This window comes from Amborella trichopoda, chromosome 11 (genome assembly GCF_054954075.1).
Source record: "Amborella trichopoda isolate Santa Cruz 75 chromosome 11, AtrichopodaSantaCruz75HAP2 v2.0, whole genome shotgun sequence".
In the NCBI taxonomy this organism is placed as follows: Eukaryota; Viridiplantae; Streptophyta; class Magnoliopsida; order Amborellales; family Amborellaceae; genus Amborella; species Amborella trichopoda.
The window spans coordinates 7,050,187-7,075,227 of record NC_142346.1 but is presented as its reverse complement, the minus strand read 5'-3'; the positions used below and the strand labels follow the sequence as shown (position 1 = coordinate 7,075,227).

The 25,041-nt window shown below is 31.9% G+C and overlaps 2 long non-coding RNA genes across 3 annotated transcripts; one reads left to right on the top strand and one right to left on the bottom strand.

Annotated features, from left to right (window-relative positions):
* The first annotated feature begins 14,226 nt into the window (after positions 1 to 14,226).
* Positions 14,227 to 18,720, top strand: LOC148779713 (uncharacterized). Its single transcript, XR_016044081.1, has 2 exons — positions 14,227 to 14,769; positions 18,504 to 18,720. It is a non-coding gene; the product is annotated as an uncharacterized LOC148779713 (long non-coding RNA).
* A 486-nt stretch (positions 18,721 to 19,206) lies between these two features.
* On the bottom strand, positions 19,207 to 21,291 carry LOC110008134 (uncharacterized). 2 transcript variants are annotated; one of them, XR_016044084.1, is made up of 2 exons: positions 20,811 to 21,291; positions 19,207 to 19,906 (listed from the first exon to the last, which is right to left on the bottom strand). It is a non-coding gene; the product is annotated as an uncharacterized LOC110008134 (long non-coding RNA). The 2 variants fall into 2 exon arrangements; XR_016044083.1 differs by lacking the exon at positions 19,207 to 19,906 and adding an exon at positions 19,928 to 20,493.
* Positions 21,292 to 25,041: the final 3,750 nt, after the last annotated feature.

The following is a 25,041-nucleotide window of genomic DNA, read 5'->3' as shown; positions in this document are numbered from 1 at the left end:
AAGAGATGGGCTATAAAAAGGGCTGTGAAAAAGCGACGCTGGACACGTGGCAACGAGAGAGGGCACATTGGGTCTCACAGCAGCTATCTATGTATTTATCCTCGTTTTCGCGCGTCAACGAACCTAACGCCTCTCTCTCTCTATCTCTATCTCTCTCTTCTTACGAGGACCTCTCTCTATCTCTATCTCTCTCTCTTCTAACGCTCTCTATCTCTCTCTTCTTACGAGGACCTCTCTCTCTATCTCTATCTCTCTCTCTCTTCTAACTCTCACTATCTCTATCTCTATCTCTCTCTTCTTACGAGGACCTTTTCTATCTCTACCTCTCTCTTCTTACGAGGACCTTTTTCTATCTCTATCTCTGTCTCTATCTCTCTCTCTTCTTACGAGGACCTGTCTCTATCTCTCTCTTTCGTTACGGGGACCTCTCTCTCCCCTCGTAATGACTGAAGCGCCGACATATATTTTCTCCTTATTAAATGGAGGGTTAAGAATGCTTAAATCACATTCTCATGTCTCTATATTATTTTATTTTTAAGTTATATAAAAAATATATAAATTATTTTAACATCAATTTTATTATATATATAAATTATTTTATTTTATAATTTTTTCAACAAACTATTTTAACACCAATTTTTGTACATCCAGTCCTCTATTAAACTCAAATTAGCAAAATATGTATAAAAAAAATTTCCATTATATAAAATATCCATGAAAGTTTCAAGAGGTATTTTGATAATTCTATTTTATCGAAAAAAAATTTTTAATATTTTTTTTATAGGTGCATCCCAATGAGAAGATGACACGTACCAAATTTTCATATTTATAAAATTTGTTTAAAAAAACTTAAAAATAAAATTCTTTGAGTAGCTTTCTTGATCAAAATTGAATGGTTGGATGGTAGGGGAAACATAAATCTTCTATGATATAGGAGAAGTATAGAAACCTTTCCCTTTTATTATGCTTTTTTGGTTATATTGTGGATAGATGTTTTTTAAATTTCTAATTTACTTTCTTGATTTGCAATTTTAAATTTATAATATATTTATCATCTTATAAATCTCTCTCCCAATTATTGTGCATCTCATTACATGTTATATCTATTAATCTCTCTATATCCCTCAATTAATATCGAATTTCTAATTTGCTTTCTTGATTTTAACTTTTACTATATTTATCTTATGGAAAATATTTTCATGCGGGCTGGACTGCATTTCTACATATGCGATCCATAAAGTGTAAAGCATCTATCTTTAAGATGGATGCAAGTAGGTGTTCTGCGTAAAAAACAATGGAAACTAACTGTCCAAATGTTTTCTTACTAGAATTATTATTCCTAATGTTTAAAATTTATTTATTTATTCATATTTATGATCTCCATATTAGAAATTGCATATCCTTAAAAATTAAACCCAAAAAGCCTTTCAAAAAATATATCTATTAATAGATCCGCATTTCTACATTTGCATGGCCGCATAGAAGCCGAGTCCTTATGTTCTAATCTCTTATAAACCTGCCGCATAGAAACCGAGTCCTTATCTTCTAATGTCTTATAAATCTCCCTCCCTACATGTCATTAAATGTTATATAATCCATATCTCTATCCCTCAATTAATGTCCTAATACATTTGGCCCAAACAGATATGGTCATAAAGTTAACATTTGAAAAAAATGATAATCATACATTAAATGGTATAAATAAAATCATGTAATAAAAACATAAATAACAGGAATTAAATATGCATAAATAAAATAATAATTTATGCATAGAATAGGGAGAGATTTGTTTCTCTTATTTTATCAAATTATCGTAAGCATAAATAGAAACATCCTTTATGTCCTACTGTCATTTTAGAATTTACAGCTTATATATAATAATTTTCACGCCCAAGTAATGCCTCATAATCAAAATTTAAATATTTTACAAAAAATTTTAAATTTAAGTTTTGATCAGTAAAAAATTATTATAATTTACCAATATTTAGTGTTAATTAATTATTAGCTATTATAATTAAATACTATTTACTTTATTCTAATTATAATAGAAATTTAGACATAAATAATAGAAATTTTGTAATTTTTATAATTTATATTAATTAGTGTTGTTTATCAATAATAATTACTATTATTATAACTAATAATTTTGATTCTGTTAATTATTATTATTCATATTGAAAAAAATATAATTGTAATGGTATTAAATAATATGACTTACACAAATAATTGGAATTACATTTGAATATAATAAAAAAATTACAAACCTGTAAGTATAATTATATATTATATTAATATGAGTATAAATATGTATTCATAATAAAAATATAATTATACATTCGATATATATTCTCTTATTTTTTTTTATGTATTTTTGGTTGATATTATAAATGTGGCGAGTATGCGTATATGAACAAAAATAACTATACTGGATCATTTAACAAAAAACGGTGAGACCTCACATTTTTGTTACAAATTTATCGTAATTAAAATTAGAATAGTCATTCATTTATTATAAAAATATTAATTATATATTATGAAGCACACTCAAGGTTTAACCTAATATTATTAATTTATTCTAATGACTAATGGAAAAGTCTTCCCAACGCCAATAGGCGAAAATGATAAGTGATTTCGTCTATACTCATCACCATCCAAAGTTCATCGTACGGTCACGATTGTCTGATAATGTTTAAATTTTTATTTTTATTTTTTATAATTCGAAATAATCTGAAATTTGGAACGTGCGTACATCTTAGTGAGGAGCACCCAATAAAAATATGGAAAAAATATTTCGTAAAATATAAATTAATAAAATACCCCCGTAAATTTTCAGGGGTAATTTGATCAATTTAAATTTTTTCGAATTATTTTTTTTATATTTTTATTAGATTATTCAATTTTTGTTGAACATGCGCTCCAAATTTCAAATCATTCCGATTTATATAAAAACAATGAAAAATAAAATACTACCAGACAACTATGACCGTATGGTGAATTTTGGACGATAATGAACATAGACGAAATCACGGTTCATTTTCGCATAAGCCTTAAGTAGTGTTTTCCTATTTTCGCATAGGCATTACGTAGTGTTTTCCTATACTGATGGTTATATCCATATGTACATGTGCAAATAATTATTCCATATTTTATAACGCTATTAAATATTCTTGATTATCTATCTACTCTATTTTATGCGAGAAGGTGACTTTTGCAATATTTTTATGACACAAGTGTTAATCTCTCTATTTTTTCTCTTTCTAAAACAGAGTTCTCATTAAATATTCTTGATTATTTATCTCCTCTATTTTAAGGGAGAAGGAGACTTGTACTATTTTTATGACATGTGATATTCTCCTTATTTTTTCTCTTTCTAAAAAACATTTCACCAAAGATTCCCACCTCCTTAAATCTCTCTAACAATCTGTCATTAAATTAAACACCAACGATAATTTATTGGGAAAATTGGATAAGCCCCCTAAAATGGACTTTCTACGCACTTTACCTCCACCCAACTTTTCCTAACAACTTCTTAAAAAAAAAAAAATCTTTTCTAACGAATACCCCTTATAAAAAAAAATATTTTTTTACGAAAATACCCTTCCTACATATAATAAATCATTTTCGGATCTCAATAAAAGGAAATGCTGGACCGCTATTTAAAAATACCACACTGCCCCTTCAAAATACCGACCGCCATATCAAAACGCCGGACTGCCCTATACCTACTGCCATATCAAATTTAGATGCTATCAAATTTGGAACACCCTACTAAATATTTTAAGTAATAAAGTGAGTTTCTTTGATTTATTATAGCTTGGTACTATATTTATTTGTGTAATTTTCTATTAAATATCATTATATTTTATTTATTAAATATATAAATTTAATTTATTGTGTGAATCATAAATAAAGAAAAATATCATTTGGCTTAAGTAATTGTGGTTGAGTAATTTGAATAATGATACTAATATTTTATAGGAGAAATATCTTCGTACCTCATATTTTTGGTTTACATATCTGAATAGACTCAAGGATTTAAAATATATCTTCTAACCCCCTGACTAATTTTACTCACTTTTAATTATTTTTTTAGCCCTAACAAATATAAAAAAAGACATGCTTATTTTAAACCCTTTATCTTGTTACGTGATATATTCCTCCCAAATTTCTCTCTTTCTCTCTCTTCCTTGAGATTCGCCCAAACCCCTTCTCTCTCTGTATTTTTGTGACTTTCTCTCTCTAGATCTCTCGCTCTCTCTCTACTCCGTGTTTCCCAAAACCCCTCTCTCTCATTTTGGGTTCCAAAAGCAGGCACAATCTACATACAGTTAATTATCCATGTGAATAATATCCAACCAATCAATAGAAATCAAGCAAATATATAAAGAAAAACAAACCATGGAGAGAGAAACTGGGAAAATAGGGAGAGAGAGAGGGTTTGGGAAAAGTCATGGAGAGAGAAATTTAAGGAAAAATCATGTAAAGAGAGAGAAACGATGGTGTTTAGAAATGATATGTCTTTATTATATTTGTTTAGGGCAAAAAAATTAGTTTAAAGGGGATAAAATTAGTTTAGGTGGTTAGAATATACAAGACTTAGAATTTCTATGACTCAAGATATGTTTTGAAACCTTGGGTCTAATGAGATATAAAACTTAAAAATTGGAGGTATGGAGATATTTTCCTTATTTTCTAATTGTTGTAGTTTTATACGAGTTAATCATAGATCTCTAGACGCTGTTAAATTTTAAATACCCTTTTAACATGCTAAATAACAAATTGAGTTTCATTTATTTATTGTAGTTTAATATTTGAATTTATGAAAGAAAGACTAATGCGATCTTGCCAGGGAATATGCATTTTTCTTTTCTTTTTTTCTCTCATTTTCTTTTTTTTCCTTTTTCTTTTTCTTTTGACAAAAATCACAACAAATAGTCTTACTACAATAATTCTTGCTTCACATAAAATAAAACTAACAAATCCAAGGTCCTAAAAACCTTGATGCCATTTCTTATGCTTGAGAAAATAAAGATTAAATTGTAAAAAATAAAATGAAGAATGCCGGAGGTTACCTCAATCGGATTTATTACACCTCACATCAAGTTACCACCATCCCATTGCTTGGGATCGACGATCTAGTTTCAATCTTAACCAAGAAAACAAATTTAGTCCAAACTAATTCTATAAAACTTTTTTAGAATTTAACAGACCCAAATCTTAACCTCAAGACTTATTTTGGCATATCCCATATGACCCAACCCTTACGCTATTCAAGATGAGAGAGAGAGACTTAGGAGGTGACCTAGAGTTGGGGCGTGCCCCTCTAGAGATAGGCTACGAGCGAGAGGTCTAGGGAGAGCGACTTCAGAGGGAGGAGAGAGAAAGTCTTGAGAGGGAGGATAGAGAGTGCGGCATGCCTCTTAGAGACAAGATAGAGAGAAGAGAGATGTGTAGAGAATAGGGGGAACACCTCTATTTATAGTGTAAACTTGGGTTTAGGGTTTTCCATAGTTTGCGTCTTAATTGAGATTGAATGTGGACCGTCGATCAATGATGATTTGTGGGGTGAAAGATCTGAGCCATCCATTCTGTATATGAACCATCAACATTATGGAAGGTGCATGAACCATCATCCCCATTTCTTAAACTCTTTTCCCATAAATAGAAATTAAATCAAATTAAATCCAATCAAAATATTATGCATACCATAAAATAGCATAATCCTTTTCATACTTTCACAAAATCTTTCAAATGTATATCAAATCAATATTTAGTCAATATATTTCCAAGTCACGTTTGGCCACATGTCGCAATTGACTATTACCATAACATATGGTCACATGGACCACAAAACAAAATCTTTGCATAAAAGAGAAAGTGGCAAGAGGTGGGGTATGCTACCTTAAGGACGGCATGTATGGGCCCCACCTTCTAGAACATGACGGGCCCATGTGCACAATAGGCCCCCATGAAATTTTATTTTATATAAAAATAATTTTAGAATATTTATTTGAATATTTAAACCATTGTAAATTCAATATCTTTAATTTTACAAATCCAAATTTCTTAAATAAATATCCAAACATTCATAAAAATTTAAATAATAATTCTAAAATAATTTGTACCATAAAACAAATATAATTAAATTAATTTGATGGGAAATTGATCTATACGGCTTAGGAATTAAATCAACAATCATGGGGCACTCCACGTTCAACAGTGGGCTAGATACCACACTTGCTTTATCGAACCGACCCACTGTTTCCCATGACCTACAGTCCAAGCAGGGGCCATTAGCGGGTCACCAAAGTTTGGCCGATGAGCCAAGGTGTCGCAATCCTAGTTTGGATTTCAGGTCCTCCCCTAGAGACAAGTCAAGGTCACCTAGACTTGATGCGACCACAGCTCATATGGTGCATAGAGGTATCTCTCGCACATGCATACGCTTCACCTTGAAAGGTGGATTGCCTTATCGAAATTGTCTATCAATATGCATGTCGTGTGATGGTACATGGATGAGGCTTTCGCCCCCGTTTTGTAGGCTACTATTACACACAAGGATCACGTAGTCCCTCGACTCACTCATCCGAGCATTCTCCGACCTAATCAAGGGGTGACCCATTAGAACTCTTATCGGTTGATATTCTATGCCCAGGTAACATGGGTTTTTCCCTACCGACTGGGCTAGACTGTCAAGCACAGTTCGGTATCAGTAAACATTGTTTGCTTAGTATGGTCCATGAGGGACCACACTCTCAATGAGTTCATGTTCTACTATATCATTTCAATTTACAAGCACTCATAAGGCATTTAAAAGGCCACATAAGCCCAATAATTTATTTGTGATGTTTGCTATTTAACCTAATTATATTTTATTTATTAAATTTAGAAATCTAATTTATTGTGTGGATCAGAAATAAAGAAGAATACCATTTCACTTGATTAATTGTGGCTAAGTAATTTGATTAATGATATAATTGTTGTGTTTATTTTCATAATTATATTGTTGCATACGATTATAAAAATTATGTATTTGAATTAATTGAATAACAAAATATCATTTGGCTTGAGTAATTGTAGTTAAGTACTTTGAATAATGATAATAGTATTTTCTAATTGTTGTGTTTATTTTCATAACTATAGTGTTGCATACAATAATCACAATTATATATTTTACTTAATTTATTAGCATAATATTAATTTGACAATAATAATTAATTACAATAATATAATAACACTTACATAAATAATGTATTATCATCGTTTATTAGTAATAACAATAAATAAATAAATAAATAAATAAATAAATATATATATATATATATATATATATTAAAAAAATGCTTTATAATTAATATAAGGTATTAATGAACATAATATATTATAATAAAAACTTATATTCGTAATAATTATCTTGATTTTAGATATTGATATGCATAAATTTAACGTTATTGAGACTTTATAATATTTTTTTTATTCAAAAATTTATTATTAAATAATTATTTACTATAATTCCATTAGTGGAATTAATGAAATTATAATTTTATTTAAAAAATTTACAATTTCTATACACTTTATATCAATTAATAATAATTGTCAAGTGTAATTAACATGGTGATAATTAATTAATTTGATTGTATTAATTAGAAGTCATAACTATTATAATAAATGTGATTAGTATGTGATAATAATAATTATAATTAATTAAAAAATACTATAATTTATTTAGTATAATGAAATTAAATACAATTTGATTAATCCTCATATTAATCTATTTTAATTTTTTTTTTCTAGAAGTAAGCAATTTTCATTAAAAAAATTTTCGTTAAAAAAACATATATATAAAAGATATAGAGGGTAGCTTACATTACAATTGAGTAGTGGAAAACAAAATTCCTGATATTATCGCCTACGGCATGGCCAGTAGCGTTGAGGACTGAAGTCATGACAAAAAATCCAAACTCACTCCCATGATCAATCTAAATGGCAAATTTATAACCCTGATACTTCATCCCATAATCTATTACTTAAATCTGTATCTCGGTCTTCCAGCTGCATCCCATAAGATATGATATTCAACATAATTTGGGTACATATCCCACTCTTGATATGAAGTCATATGGCAACTAATGTTCGCCATTTTGTCTGCTGCGGTGTTTGCTTCCCTATACACGTGTGAGATTTTCTATGAGATTTTGTTCAGGGAAGCAATTACATTTTTCTATCTGGTTTGAATACACTAAGGTACCAAACTGGATATTAATCTATTTTTTAATAATAGATGAATATTATATAATATAAATTTATTTTTATAAGTAATAAATATTGCTATAATTGAATTAATAATCATAATAATATCCTTTCTATGTTATTTAATTTGATATATTAAAATTTTAATTTATTCATTTCTCTATATTTATGTCTATTCAATTAAATAGTATTTCAATCATTTTTTTTTTTCATGACAAGTATTTCATCTTTGTTTCACTATGAAAAATATTTTGTCTCTTTCACCTTCTCACTACATGTGTAAGAAATTATTACTTTGATTTTATTGTGGAATTTAGTTTAATTTTTGTTTTATTCTATGATTTTATTTTAGATTTAGTAAATTTGTTTTTCTTATGAAATATTATTAAAAAAATATTACATGATAACATTGTAATAACACCTACAACGCAGGTGCATGCTATTAGTTTACAAATGAGTTATATTTTTAATTGAATTATAACAATAATAATATCATCTCTAAGTTACTTAATTTGTTACGGTAATTTTTATATGTTATTTTAAATATCTCATAAATAATTTGCTCAATTTGCTCAATTTGCTAAGCTTATGTTTAATATTCAATTACAATATAAAGAGAGAGAAACAATCATATTTTTTTAATTTATTATATTATCTCACAATATTTATATCGATTAACATATATTCAGGAAACATTTTGATGAGACCTGTGAAACATGTGCATCTTACTAGTATAAGATAAGGGGTTTGCCATTCCTATGATGTAAGGTCACTATATTTGTAATTCAAAATATTAAATTAGTTTTATATTGAAGTAGAAAGCTTGCCAAATTACTCACAAGAGATAAATAAATAAACACTTTATCTATATATTTTGGTTTAATTTTAAAATACTAAGAAAAAACACATGACCTTGAGTTGGAATAGCCGTCATTGTGTAGAGTGTTAAATAATTAATCTCTTGCAGTTATTTTGATAAATTTTTTTATTTTATTTTGATGGGATTTCTATGAGCCAATCGACTAATTTGTACACGTGCTCCCACCCTTTAAAGTACATCTTAAAGATGGATTTTAGTCTTGAGATTTTAGATATCCATGATCTAGGCCATGGTGATCATGAATATAAAAAATAAAATAAAATTTTAAATTTCAAAATATATATCTATATAATATTTTTTTTTACACCATATATTTGATTTTTTTTAGTCATGTGCACTTTTAATAATGTTGATCTTACAGATGGATAGAAAACCTTTCGTTCTGTTTTCTTATAAAATCCAATTAATACTATTTTGAATTACAAATAGAGAGATTTATCAAAATACATCTCACTTTTCAAATATTTAACATTTTAACAATTTTCCAACTATTCAACTTCAAAATCATGTATATTTTGATGGGCATTTTGAAATTAAATCAATACAAATGAGTAAAATATTAAATAATTGGTGTATTAGCTGCATTTTGATAAATTTTTCACTGAAATAATATAACATGACATCTGCTAACACTGTAGCTTTTGCATCATCTATATTTATCTATCGTTATCTTCTCATGCCTTAAGAGCAGTAAAATAGAAGGTACTCATATGGATTTAAGTAAAGAAAAAATTTAGGGCTGGCAATGGGTTCGTTTTCTTAGCCCGGCCTAAAACAATTAGGGTTTGAGCCACAAAAAGTGGCTCGAGGGCTAGGGTAGGGCCCAGCCACCATAGCTCAAAGACTGGGCTAAGACCAAGGCCACAAACCTTGCCCGAACCTCTTTTTTCTTTTTTTTCCTTTTTATTTTTTTATTTATTTTCGGCCCATCGCAGCCTTGACAGGACTAGGGCTGGGCCTGAACCGATTTTATGGGGCCAAAGGCCAAGCTAGGGACGTGGCAAGCTTGATATGTTGATAGGCCTAAAGTTTACACCGCACCTTGAATTTTGGCTAAGAAAATTCCTAATAACTCATAATATGTTCTAGGGCCGCATTGGTATACCCAATGCATCATAACCACAGTCCATAATACCTAGGAAATCTTGAGGATACATGCATTAAACTTAAGGGAAAATATCTTCATATCTTATATTTTTAGGTTTCATATCTTGAGAAACCCAAAGTTTCAAAAGATATATTCTAACTCCTTGATCACTTTAAACCTATCTTTTAACCTAAATAAATATGAGAAAGACATGCTATTTTTAAACTCAATCCTTTCTCTCTCTTCATTTATATACCCCAAACTTGTCTCTTTCTCTCTCTCTTCCTGTGTCTCTCTCACTCTTTCTGTCTTCCTGTTTTTCTCCAAGCACCTCTCTCTCTCATCCCGGAAACCTCTTACCTCCGTGAAGCCTTTCTCTCTTTCTAGAAGTTTGGGAGGATGGTTTTTGGAAAAGACATGTCTTTTTAGATTTGTTTGGCTTAAAAAACAAGTTTAATTAACTCAAGGAGCTACAAGAAATAAAATCTATACTTTTTATGCTTTAAGATATCTTTTAAAACATTAGGTCTATTGTGAAATTAAATCTAAAAATAAAAAGTACGGAGATATTTTCCCTAAATTTAATTTAAAAAACATAATATCAAAATAGAGACATTTCAATTCAAGTAGGGGGATCACTGAAGGGAACCCCTAAAACATGTGCAGATATGATTGGGTGACCACAAAATGGAAGCCATGGATTTTTGCATGGTCCGGAGCTACAAAGGGCTCAGTGACACGGACCGTGTCGCTAAAGGCACTAAGATAAGTGACGCACGCCATCGACTTTCCGGCAGTTTCAAAAAATCTACGATAGTTTCTAGAAACCTTTAACCTATAAATAACTCGGATGCAATTTTAAGGGGGCATTCTAACGGAAACCTAAGGAAACTTAGGAATCTTACAATCCTTGAATCTATTAATCCCTGATCCCCTGGCCTTAAAAATCCTAGAAAGCCTAGGCCATTGAACTCTAATTTCCTGTAACTACACCGGCCGTTAAACCTTTTGTTTATATGTGAAATTTCGATAGAGAATTTGCCTTGTTTTATCATGGACAGATTAAGAGCTCCGTCAAATTACGGGCCACAAAAGAAAAACAACCTTAAGGCACCTTCTTTGGTAGCCGCCGGCCACACCGGCTAAGAATCACTTAAAACTAAAAAGAGAAAATTTTAGAAAAATTAGGAAAACTAGGCTTGTTTTTAGGAAATGTTTTGGTGTTGGGGTGATTTTGAGTTGAAATGTGTGAAGAACACATAACAAACTTGAAAGAACTTCAACAATCACTCTGCCAGGCTATATCCATGACCAGAGCTTTATTTTATTTCTAGGGAACAAGCAGTGCCAAGGTATCCAAAGACACCTTGTTAATTATATTGATTATTTCATACAATGGAGATGTGAAATACCTCTATTTATTCATTCACAAATGAATCCATAAAAAAAGAGAAATATAGAAGGAAGGACTAGCAAGTAAATCTTACTGTTGTACTTTTATACAAATACCGTATAAAACATATATAAAAATTTTAATTTGCCTACTATCTGTTTGTGACCGTGATTCTTAGTCTATCTCTCTTCTTTTGCTTGTCTTGATCTATGTCTTTAATGGGGCTATTTATAGCTGTCAAACACTTTGATTACTAGCTCTCGATCGTATGCGGTAGTTGCGATGTAGTGTGTATAGTGGTTCTCGTGTTTTGCTTTGATGATGACACGTAATCTTGCACGATTGTTTATGGATTTTGGAGTGTTCATCTTATCTTGAACGTATTCCATGTCATCTTTATGAGGCACATCATTCTAGAAGGATGTAGTATACTTCTTCAGGATAATGGAAGGTTTTATTCTTTCGACAAGTTTAGTGTATATAGTCTTTTGGAATGTGTTCACAAATCTTCGGACCTCTCGGCTTTAGAAGATGCGAGTAATAATTAGGGGTATTTTGTAAATAATAATATTTGAGGGTAGATGGTTACGTATTTGAATGTTTGAAAAGGAGTAGTAGGAGTTATTTATGATATCACTCGAGCATTGGTGGTATAAGCACTAGATTCAACGAAGAGTCTCATAATGGGCAAATTCACTGGATAGTCTCGTATTAGGAAAATCAAGGTTAATGCATATTTTAGAACTATATTCAGACTAGGGGTCATAGATGCCATCCCCTGTACTTCATGAGTTTACAGAAATATCAACTCAAATTTATGGGAGTCTAATAATTTAGTATGGATGTAGTATTTATCGTGTGTAACCTAGTAAGTTAATAAGAGTCATCATCATCAATATCATCATATCTTTTTTCCAATTAATTGGGGTTGGATGCATGAATCCTGAGTCGTTATTCTGCTCTATTAAAGACATACCCTCAGTGAGGAAAGCCCCTTTTTCTTTTCGGACAAGTAAGGAAATACGAGTATGTTAAAGAATATAGTTTTATCAAAGATGTAGGGTAGGTCAAAATTTAGGGTAGGTCATAATTAATACCCAAACACTTGAAAATATAAAAGCAAAGTAAATTGAATAAAATAAATAAATAAGAAAATAGAGAAAAAAGAGGGTGTAGGCCTACTTGAAGTGAAGCAGGTCCCACAAGTCCGACACACGGAGTTGGCAGCTTGAATCAAAGTTGTTTGTGTGAGAGGACCGTTCCCATGTGCTTTCGGAGAGTTGAGTTAGAGACATGTGAAATTCACTGAGTTTGATTAGAGATTGGTGAGCCTTCGAGGTGAGTGTGAATGTACCGTCTGTGCTGGTATTTGAAGCGGTTTTAGCACTTTTGATGTCTTTATAAAAGTTGGATAGGTCTGAGTTCTCTATGGTTATTAGGGGATCTGAGGGGCCTAGGGATAGGTTTAGGTCGAAACTAGGGTTTCTAAAGTATATGGATAAATTGGTATTTTTGGTAGAATTAGGACTCGGAGTCAAATAGAAGCCTTTCATACTCTCAAATGGTTTGAAATTGAGGTATATATATATAGGAAAACACCATGATAATAGTTGGCAGCTCAATTTGAGTCATCAATCTCACGTGAAAAAACCTAACTCATATGTGACAAAAGGTATTTCGGAGAACGTGGGGTATGTACTTAGTAAAAATGGGCATTTTTGGAACGTTTTGGGCGAGTTTGGAGTAGTGAGAAAAAGTTACTCGCATGCGAAAAAGGCTAGGTCGCACACAGTGCTACTTATTGGAAAATTTCGTCAAAAATAAGCTTTTTGAGTGAACTTTTTTTGCTTGTGCAGTGAAATAGAATTTATGCAAACAAACTTGTTCGAGTTATAATATCCAAACTGGATTTCAACGATTTTTGGACTATTGGAAAGCTTATGACCTTCTATACAATTTAAAATATATTTTGGACCAATGTAATCGAGTTTTCAGGGATCCATAAGGCTTGGAATTTAGTGTTAGTTTTCAGGGTTCTTGGTCTCAGAATTGCTTATAGGTTAGTTTCCAATTTTTTATTAGGCTTATGGTTGTTTAGGACAACTAATTTAAGGCATTTAGGTGAATCTACAGTCTTATTTTTAAGTTTGAGAAAGTGAGTGGTTAAGATCCGTATAGTTTCATGGTTTTTGGTTTCTTGGAATTCCCTCAACTGGGAAAGGGGTATCTACACATCTAAAACCCTAGAATTTATTTAAAAAACAAAAATAAAACCTTCAAGATATAACCATCAGCAAAGCCTAGGTCACAATCTACATTCAATATTTAATTTTAAAAAGTTATTTGGTTCAAGATAAATGTAAAAGGTCGAAGAGAAAGAAGCCTTTGCCGCATAAGTCTGATCTAAGCCCTAACTCTAGGCACTAGGTTTGTGGGGCTGACTAAAATATTTTAAAAGCTTTATTTTGGTTTTTTTACAGGGAAAACTTTTTATGTTCTCCCTACATCATAGAAGTTCTATGTTCCCTTACTTTTTTAGCCATTGATTTAAAATGGAGGGCTGACATTCATTCACTCAAGCTGTCACAAAAGGGGGGCACGGGGTCAACCGGTAACGCATTTTGAAATAAGTCCGTACTAAAGAGAGAAACCCATTTTTAGGGAGAGAGAGAGAATGCTAGAGAAGAAGGGAACAAAGGGTTTCTTGGAGGAGAGAGAGAGCATGCAGATCAGAGGAAGAGAGGGTTTCTTGGAGAAGAGAGAGAGCACACAGATCAGAGGGACTAAAACCCACCTCCAAAACGTCGTTATCTCCATTACCAGCACCCCAGGACCTCATTTTCTCTCTCTTGATAAGATGCTTGAAAACACCCAACCGAAGGTTTTTTTGGAGGAGAGAGAGAGCACACAGATTTGAGGAAGAGAGGGCTTCTTGGAGAGGAGAGAGAGCACGCACCATTAAAAGAGGGAGAAAGAGGTTCTTGGAGAGAGATTTTGTTTGTCAGAGGATTAGGGCAGGAAGATCCTAGAGAGATATAGTCCAAAGGCGGGCAAGAGGCAACACGGTCATCTCGAAAACAGGGTATGCTCTTCATTGTGCCCAGGCCTCTAGGTCAGCATCCAAGGCTCTCATTTTCGCCGTTAATTTGCAAATCTCAGGTTTAATATTTTCTAATTTTCTTTTTTATTTAATTTTAGATGTGTGTTTGCCTGTGTGTATGTGTTACAGTAATCTCTGTAGCATCATTTGTGAAATTTATAGCTTTTTGCTCTCTCTCTTTAGCATTATTTGTAAAATTTGGAGTTGTTTATTATCACTCTCTCTATCTTTGTTTCTTGAATGATACTAATTTTGTGAATTTTGTGAAATAGGGTTTGAATTCTAAGGTCTTTGTTGGAATTGCGCTCATCGATTTGTACTCAAATTGTAGCGAGATTGGAAATGCTCGTAAGGTGTTTGATGAAATGGAGGGGGAACATAGAGAGCTTTCCCCTCATAAAGGGAAAGCTTTTTATGTTTCCCATACATCATAGAACTTCTATGTTCCCCCACTTTATTATCACTCTTTCTATCTTTGTTTTTTGAATGATACTAATTTTGTGAAATTTAGAGCTATGAAGGTTTGATAGCTGTTTTTTTATGTGAAATTTGTAAAAAGTGGTGTCTTTTTTATTTTTAAGATGTCTTGGAGTTTAGTAGTTCATGCCATTTTATGGAAATTTGGAGTTGAGTATTGTTTTCTATGTTACTTTTTTTAATCCATTTTTGGAGGGCTTGTTGCTTTTTGGTGAAATCTTTGGATTACTATTTTTTTTGTGATATTTGGAGATTAGTAGTGTTTCTATGCAATTTTTAGAATCCATTAGGCATAGGATTGCTTCCATTTTTTCTTGAATATGAAAGTTGAGGTAATGGTTTCATGATTGTTTTTCGGACCCATTGAGGGGAAAATTCATTTTACGAATTTTGAACTGGTTATCTTTGCCATTTTTTGTGAATATCAGGGCCAAGCAATATTTTTTAGTTAATTTGTGGATCATTGGAAACTTTTTTTTGGTTGAAGCTTTGAACTAATAGTATTTCTTTTGTCATTTTAAGGATCCATGTTGATAGGAGATTCTTTTGTCATTTTCAATTGGTTATTGAGCTAATGTATATCCTAAATTTTTAATGACTATATTAGTTTGAATGACAATACAAGAAGTCAAAGCAGATGCCATAACTTTAAGAACAAGACCTTTGAACTAATATTATTTATTTTTTCATTTTAAGGATCCATGTTGATCGGGGATTCTTTTGTCATTTCAATTGGTTTCCATTTTCAATTGGTTACCGAGCGAATGTATATCTTAAATCTTCGATGACTATATCAGTTTGGATGACAATGCAAGAAGTCAATGCAGAGGCCATAACTTTACAAACAAGACTGGAGTTTTTTGTACAAGCGCAATGGTCAACCCTCAAGCTCATCATCTCATAAATTTTTTGCAAGCCCGATGCTTAATAATTACGCTCATTATCTTAGAAATTTTTTGCAAGCCCAATGCTCAACAATCAAGCTCATCATCTTAGAAAGTTTTTGCAACCCCAATGCTAGTGGGGGAGACTTTATCTTGGAATAGAGCTTCGAAATGGAATTTTTGTATAGCTTCCATATATTGCAAATCCATATTGCAAGTAAAATTTTGCATAGTTTCAAAGTGCATGTTGAATATCTTCAAATGGAATTTTTGTATAGCTTAATTCGTCACACTTCTTAGACCATGGCATCCTATCCACCCATTCAAGAAATTTGATCTGGGTGATATTTTTTAGGCTTGACGTCTTTTGCTGTTTTTTAAATTGAAATTAATGAAGACATTGTGAAATTGATTAATGAAATCAATATTTTTTTTCTATGCTTTCCAATACTCAGATTATAGTTTTGGTGGGAACTTTGTGGTGGAATGGTTGATGGGAAAGGATACTTTTGATAGCCAATTGAACCAAAGCTTTCTTCTCTCTAATCTCTCGTCTCTCTATGAACTAGCAGGGAAGTCCCAGTAATCTTTCCTAACCCAACTCCCTTATTGCAACTTGAGGCCAATTCATAGGCCTGTCCTCCATAACCATGATAATATGATTTCTAAAAGCCTTTAACCATGCTGATACTATGATCCAAGTACTGGGTGACCATGTTCATCATTGCCCCTATCAGGGACACCCTCTTTGCCAAATACAAACTAAAGTTCACAGTAGGATTGATGTGCCCACCTATTTAGAGAGTGTGAGACAATCCTAAACTTAAAAAAAAAAAAACAAAAAAAAAAAAAGAAAACGTTTTACCTTTGATGGTCCATACAAATAATTTGGTCCTTAAGACCATCATTTTTTTTTACTCTTTTTACCTTGACCTTTTGTTTCTTGTGCCACGTCCTATAGGGTCCTCTAGGGACGTGGGCTTCAAGTGTTAATGTAACACCTATTAAACACCTCATGTACTCATGTATGATGTGGGTTAATAATATATTATATAATATTTTTTTTATGTTTTAAAAGAGGAGAACGAGTTGGATTCTCTCTCTACAAAAATACTCTCTCTTACGCCCCTCTCTCTCAGTAACGTTGAGCCCTCTTTGTGAATTAAATAACGCAGTGAACTCCTTCTCTCTAGCCGAATTTTACCGAAAGTTTCCTCTCAAATATTATAGGTAAATGATCTCATTATCTTGAAAAAATAGTATGTTCACCATTTTTATACTGTAATTTTATGCCCATATGGTATCATTTTATTTCTGTTAAAATTATTATTATTAGAAATTTAGACATTGTAAATTATTAAACATAAAATTTCTGCCTATTATTATGACTTTTAGACAATGTAAAATTTATGTGTAAGTGATGTCATTTATGGTAAAATCATTATGTGAAAAATCGATATTTCAACAATTAATTATAATACTGCCAATACTGTGAGATTTACGTAATTTTGTATTTAATTGTATTTTTGTTTGTCTATGAATTTTAGATATCATAAGTTTTACCTATTCCTGTAAAATAATTAAGTACGAAATTACATTCCATAAAATTGTGATATTTATGTGTTCAACCTTGGATTTCTATAATTGATAATCGATTGCCTATTGGATTTCATTTCAAATATACATGTTGATCTGCTACCTTTCTGCAATTTTTATCCAAATTGTTTAATTTGTTATTTACAAATATTTCAATGAAAGTAATTGTTTAAATTGCTTCAAGTGAATTCTTGTTAATGATTTCATTGATACTTTGAATATACGATGTTGATGCTTTCTGATGTTAAAAAGTTTCTGAGATAATTTAAGTATGTGTGGACCTATCCGGGACGCCGATAGGGACTATTTGGACTCATCAGGTACGCCGGTGAGATACGTTCAGCTCTGCAGGGATTGTTTGGACCTATCCGGTTATGCCGCTAGGGACTATCTGGACTCATCGGGATGCCGGTGAGGTATGTTTGGACATGCAGGAATTGTTTGGACCTATCTGGTTACTTCGGTAGGGATTATTTGGACTCATCTGGGACACCAGTGAGGTATGTTTGGACCTGCAAGGATTGTTTGGACCCATCCAAGATGCTGGTGGGGTATATAGGTGACATATTTGGGACGCTAGTAGAGTATTTTGTGAAATCCTTTGAGTTATGCATTGCTGTTAAAATATTTATATGCATTTCAATCATTTGGATTATATTTAATTGTGCAATTCTGAAAGTGAAATTGTTATCCATAAATGCTTTTTGCTCCCATTGTTTCTAATAGACCTTCCTTTTTGAAAATGCTTACATCTCCCGACTATGATTATTTTTTAGGACTATAATGATAATTTACTGAGTAGCCAAACTCATCAAACTATGGTAAAAAATTTTCAGGGTAATTGCAGCTTCCCTAGTTGAAGGCACAACATGGCCAACTTTGGGAGAAGTCATCGTTATGATGAAATTTTCTCTTTGTGACTTTTGTTCAAATTCACTATTGTAAATTTTGTCCTATCAATAGATGTATATCTAAACTTTCATGTTAATACTAGTTATGAGTAGACTTTGTACAAACTCTTAGAAATGGAAAAATCTGTTTTAGTGCAATAAATAGTGAAGTAGAAAAATTTCGTTTTGTTAAAGATAGACTGTTATATCTCAGGGATTCCAGTATTATAAATCTTGGGTTGTGACAGAGCGAAAATGCAGAAATTTAGAAAGAGAGATGATTACACCCAATAGGTCATTCAAAAGAGAGAGAGAGAGAGAGAGAGTGCAATTTATTTAGACATGAAGGTCAGAAAAAATGGATTTCCCAACTACATCTCGTGAAGAAGTCATGTGATGAGAGAGCAAACTAGACGGTAAAAAATTTAGATAGAGAAAAATACAATTATGCAAGAGACAGATGGAGACATAGAGAGATTTTCTGAAATTTGAATAAGGAATGCTGAGATTTTCAACCACTGCCATGGTAGAGAGAAACAGAATAAAGGTGCTACAGGTCAAAAAGTCAATCTGTAGTGTCTCTTCCAGCTGGTTTTAGAGATACAAAGAGCAATTTTAGAGAGAAAAAAGAAAAATGAGTCTGCAACAATTGACTATTAATTTCCTCGATTACAAAAGAGGAAGCTACTCCACAGGTCTCTTCTTTCCTTAAATTACAAAGAAGAGGCATTATTGACACACTACAAGTCCCTTCCCCAAATTAAAAAAAAAAAAAAATGTGTTCCCCAAATCAAAACAGACTGATCACTCTTCAAAATAAAATTATGAAGACTCCCATCTTAATCATATAAAGTACAACAATGAAAAGCGTCTTCAAAACAAATTTCCCTCCACCCTCAAAACAGAGCCCCTGGTTCAAGAAGAAAATACAATGGGCGAGACCCAAGGGTCATCAAGGCCCTTCAAAGCGGCAATTTGATTGTTGATCTTTTGGTATGAATGTCACAAGGCAATGTACATGAGCCACTTAGCCTCTCACAAGAGGCACTGCTACCACCAGCATCACCAAAGCTTCCGTTTATGTAGGGAAGAGAGTATAGAGAGAGAAGAAAAAATAAACAAGAAGGAAGAGAAAAGAAATATTTTAATTATTTCTAATCGTTGTTTGAGGAGGGGCATTTTTGTGTTAAATTCCAATTCTTAAGTGACTTGGAGGTTGATGAAATCGAAAGCAGCCCTAGGATGCGTTCCAGATGCATCGTCACCATGTACAAATTTATAGAGCAATGAGTCAGGATGTAAGGGATCGTCTGATGCAAAGTAGAATACTACCCTATGGTGCTTCCACCCTGATGTTTCAAGAGATTAAAAGTAAGAAAACTATTATTGTTGTATTACGATCACAAGAAAGTAAAAAAAAACTAACATTGTAGACAATGAGATACAATGCTTAGGCCTGAGAATGTTTTGCATACATATCTATCAAAGATGATCCTCTAAAGACATCAAGATTGAAACCATTTAGGCTAACATATTTATGTATCTCGCTCCCTAAATCAAAGCTCTCTAGGTGTGCTCAAGCTGAGATCACTGTAGCTATGGTTACTGCATTAGGGTTCACAACTTTGACCCCCATCTCTTTGAACACATATGCCTCTTTAAACCTTCCCTTTTTGAAAATCTAGAGGTCATGGTGGTCCAAAAAACCAAATCCTTATGACTCATTTCATCAAAGAGTGAAGCTGCTTTTTCTATATCACCACCCTTTGAGTAGCCACCAATCAAAGCTTCATGGTTTATCTCAGGCATGGCATCAAAGAGTTCTTGAGCAAAACTCAATTCACCAATCCTGCAATGACTTGAAATCATTGCGGTAAAAGTGATTGCATCCCTAGCCTCCATTTCATTAAACACCTTATGAGCATTTCCAATCTCGCTACAATTTGAGTACAAATCGTTCAGCACAGTTTTAACAAAGGCCTTAGAATTCAAACACCATTTCACAAAATTCACAAAATTAGTAGCATTCAAGAAACAAAGATAGAGAGAGTTATAATAAACAGCTCTAAATTTTACAAATAATGCTAGAGAAAGAGAGTAAAGAGCTATAAATTTCACAAATGATGCTACAGAGATTACTTTAAAACATATACACAAGCAAACACACATCTAAAATTAAATTAAAAAAAATTGAAAAATATCAAAACTGGGATATGCAAATTAACGACGAAGATGAGAGCCTTGGGTGCTGACCTAGAGGCCTGGGCACGACGAAGAGTAGATCCTGTTTTCGGGATGACCATGTTGCCTCTTGCCCGCCTTTGGACTCTCTCTTTCTAGGATCTTCCTGCCCTAATTCTCTGAAAAACAAAATCTCTCTCCAACAACCTCTCTCTCCCTCTTTTAATGGTGCATGCTCTCTCTCTCCTCTCCAATAAGTCCTCTCTCCCTCTAATCTGCGTGCTCTCTCTTTCTTCCAGAAAACCCTTCGGTTGGGATGTTTTCATGCATTTCTTCAAGAGAGAGAAAATGAGGTCACGGGGTGTTGGTAATGGAGAACGGATAATGGAGATAACAGATTTTTGAAAGTGGGTTTTAGTCCCTCTGATCTGCATGCTCTCTCTCCTACAAGAAACCCTCTCTCCTTCTGATCTGCATGCTCTTTCTCTCCTCCAAGAAACCCTATTTCCCCTTCTTCTCTGGTGCGCTCTCTCTCCCTAAAAATGGGTTTCTCTCTCTCGCCCTAGTATGGACTTATTTCAAAATGGGTTACCGGTTGACTTGTGACCCCATCTTGTGACAACTCGAGGGAATGAATGTCAGCCCTCCATTTTAAATCAACACCTAAACGGGTGAGAGAACATAGAACTTCTATGATGTAGGGGGAACATGGAAAGCTTTCCTTTCTACACAACCCTTTCTTATTCACTTTTATGTGATTTTAAGCCAACATGGCCGACAATGTGTAGGAAGGAGGCCACAAATTTAGATCGGTTTGTTTTTTAAGCATTGTACAAAGGAATCCACATCTCAATCAAATTTTGGTTGATTAAATTCAAAGCATAAATAAAAGATTTCATCAAAAGACTCGCGTTTGACTATAAACAACAATGCATCAACCTTAAACCATAAAGTAATATGCAAGTCAAAAATCCGTTTGTAAATGTTGCTATGATATCAAAAAATCCTATAATTAATCATATCGACTTTAAGATGTATGAGTATTTTAAAAGAAAAAAAATGATTTTATGACCTAAAATTAGTGCATCTTGTAACATATTATCTAAACCATCTATTTAAAAAAAATTTAGTGTTTATAGATCTACTTGATCTACATCATTTTGCCTTAAATTTCATATTTAGAGGTAAAACTAGGCTTTTAGGAATCATAAGATTTTCGAGCTCCAGAACTACATGTTTTCGTTTAAGTTTGATAGCTTATAGAAATTGCACCCTTTTAAAAATAGATTTGAATGTAGATAACATCATTTACATGTCCATTTTGGTAGCTTAATGTCTTTTCATACAAATCAATATGGGGAAAAGATTTGTCGCTCCTGCACGAGTGTATTGTGCATTTATTCCCTTGGGGTAAAACTCATGTTAGGAAAAAATTTTGAACCCTAAGTTTTTGGGACGTAGACTATATAACCTAATAACCAACCTCAAAGAAATATAAAATTGAATAAGACTATTTGTGTGACTCAAAAAATTAAGTTCTCAAGATTGAACAAGAACCTACAATTTTCGAAGGGCGGATCTAGGTGTTTAGGAACGGTAGATGTAATTTTTCCTTGAAAATAATCATCTGATGATAGGTATGTTTATAGCCAAATCCTAATAAGATTTATGCATGAAATTCTTTATGATTTATGCTTTGAATTAGTTAATTTAATAAATGTAGAGACGGTTTAATTACAATTCGGAAACGAGTTAGTCTTGAGAGACCAATTTCTCTTCAGATCATCGATAGTGCCATCTCATATTTTGAGGCAAAACATATATTTCTAAGATAATTAAAAGAAATAAAAAAAAGTAAAATATTCTTACTAGAGCCGGGCCTATTCACCCTATAAACCTGAAACACATAGTTGGGAGCTTTTTGTAGACCGAGGTTTAGGTTTATACCCTTGTCTTCTCATTCTTGAAAGAATTTGTTGAAATTATTGTCGGAGTGAAATTGATAAGGTGAATTAATCTTCCGGGGCTTAGGTGCCAAGACCTAGGGTTTAAGCTTACTCAAGGTTTTAGGGTTTGATTCTCCTAAGGCTAGGGTTTCTCTTCGATCTAATTTCTCCAAGATTTTGTGAACTCTCTTGAATTCCTATGAATTGTCCTGAATTTCTGAACTTTCTGATATGAACTTATAACCCAAAAAAAGGCCCTTTTATATGTTGATTTAAACAGTTTCAAACGTATTTGGATCATTCGTGAACGTAATTACTTTAGACCGTTGGATATATCATGACATGATTTGCGTCACAGTCTTCATGGCACCAAGCATCTCTAACTCTTCACGCCTTGTTTTTGGGGCTACTTCGATCTTATATTGATTTGAGCCTATTTGGAAGATATCTAACATGATTAGAACTCGAGACAGTTTTAATATCATTTGAATTCTAATTTTACTATCGTAAATTGATTTTGTATAATTTTAGGAAAAAAAAAGAAAAAAGTAAACGCCTATTTCTAATATTATAATTCCAAATAACCTCCCTCACTCTCTAGCAGCTTTCCCTAAATACTTATCCCTCTCTCATCTCGTGAACCTCAAAGTAAGTTAAAGGGGCATCATAAACTCGATATTTATGAGGAGGTTATTAGAAAATAAAAAGTAAATTTTGTAATTTGGACGATACAAAAGATAAAGAGGGGGTTAAACGTTTTTTTTGTTTAACTTTCGGGGTTTCATATGATATTTATAGGACTAGGAGGTTCTTTGAAATTATAATTTTATAGAGGGGGTTTATGCGATTATTTCATAATTTTAATATATTTAAGAGTCCTAATAGATTTCATTTCAGGGTTTTATAAGGAATATGTGCCATGGTTAGGGCATATAGACTGCAGGTACAGGTACAGGTACACTAAGGCTTAGTATGCCCAATAGCTTATTAGATTATTTTGGTCTATTTTTTTTACGGTTTTAGGAAATTATTGGTTTACACTCAAGATTTAAGGTTTTACTATATTTTAGGTTTTCAAGCTAAGGAACTTAGAAATACAACCAATTCAAAATGGGTGTATAGAGAGATGGATCCCAAAACTCTAGTTCAAAAAAATTCTGCCTTGCACTTTTTGCCTGAGTGAGTTGTTGCATATGCTCCCGCAGGAGCATCTTATACGTGTGCATTAATGTATTGCACAAATGTAAGAAGAGATTAAAGATTAAATAAATATTCAATTAATTATCTAGAATATATTTTACGTATAGTCACTATTCCAAGGTAGTCGAAAGTTATGTCGAAGTAACAAAGTCTGTAAACATTGAAAAGGATAACATAATAGGTATAAGTTTGAAAACATTGGAATGAGATAACAAAAGGGACATAACTTGTTAAAAATATTAAAATTTTTATAATTAATTCAAGTAAATTTCATCATCTTATATAAATAATTCTTTAATATATGGTTTTGTGCTCCCTATTCTCTTAAAAAAAGAAAAAAAGAGAGTAAAATGTTCAAGTATTTAAAAATTCTCATCCTATATAAATAATTCTTCACTATATGGTTTTGTACTCCCTATTCTCTTAAAAAAAAAGAGAGTAAAATGTTCAAGTATTTAAAAATTCAATAAAAAAATATTAAACTTACTTGTAAATTTTCTTTAAAAGATGAATTAAATGGAATGACATCACGAAATTTTAAAAACTTTTAAAAATTCTTAAATATAGAGAAATTAGCCATAAATGCTATTAAAATATTAAAAATAGAATTAAATGTATAAAAGGTTTTAAACGGGTATTCCTTATATAAATGCAACTTTTTTTATTTTAGTTATGCAATAAATCATATTACAAAATTCTAGAACATTGTTAGAAAAGTAGGCATAATTTATGAGAAGTGTTTCGAAATGCAAAATGAAATTTTTTGAAATTATTTACAAACTATCACATTTTTATGGAAAATAGCATTAATTTTTATATTTTAATTTTTTTTAAGATAGATGATGAGTCAATTAAGAAAGTGTTTTGAAAATAGTTATCCGTGTTTTGAAAATAGTTATCCCTAAATAATTATTGGAAAGGGGCTATCATTTAGGTTGATTTAAGAAAAAAGCTTTTGCTAAAAATCTAATTCCAATAAAATCTTATTGGCAACAATAGTCCCCTATTTATTTAATTTAACAACAGTCATTTATGACATGAGATTTCAACCCAAGTGAATTAGGTCTTAAGAGGACGTTCATTTAGTGTCACTTTTATTAAATAGTTTTTATATTTTCTCATTATTTATGAAGTAGGAAAAGAATGTCATAAGGTTT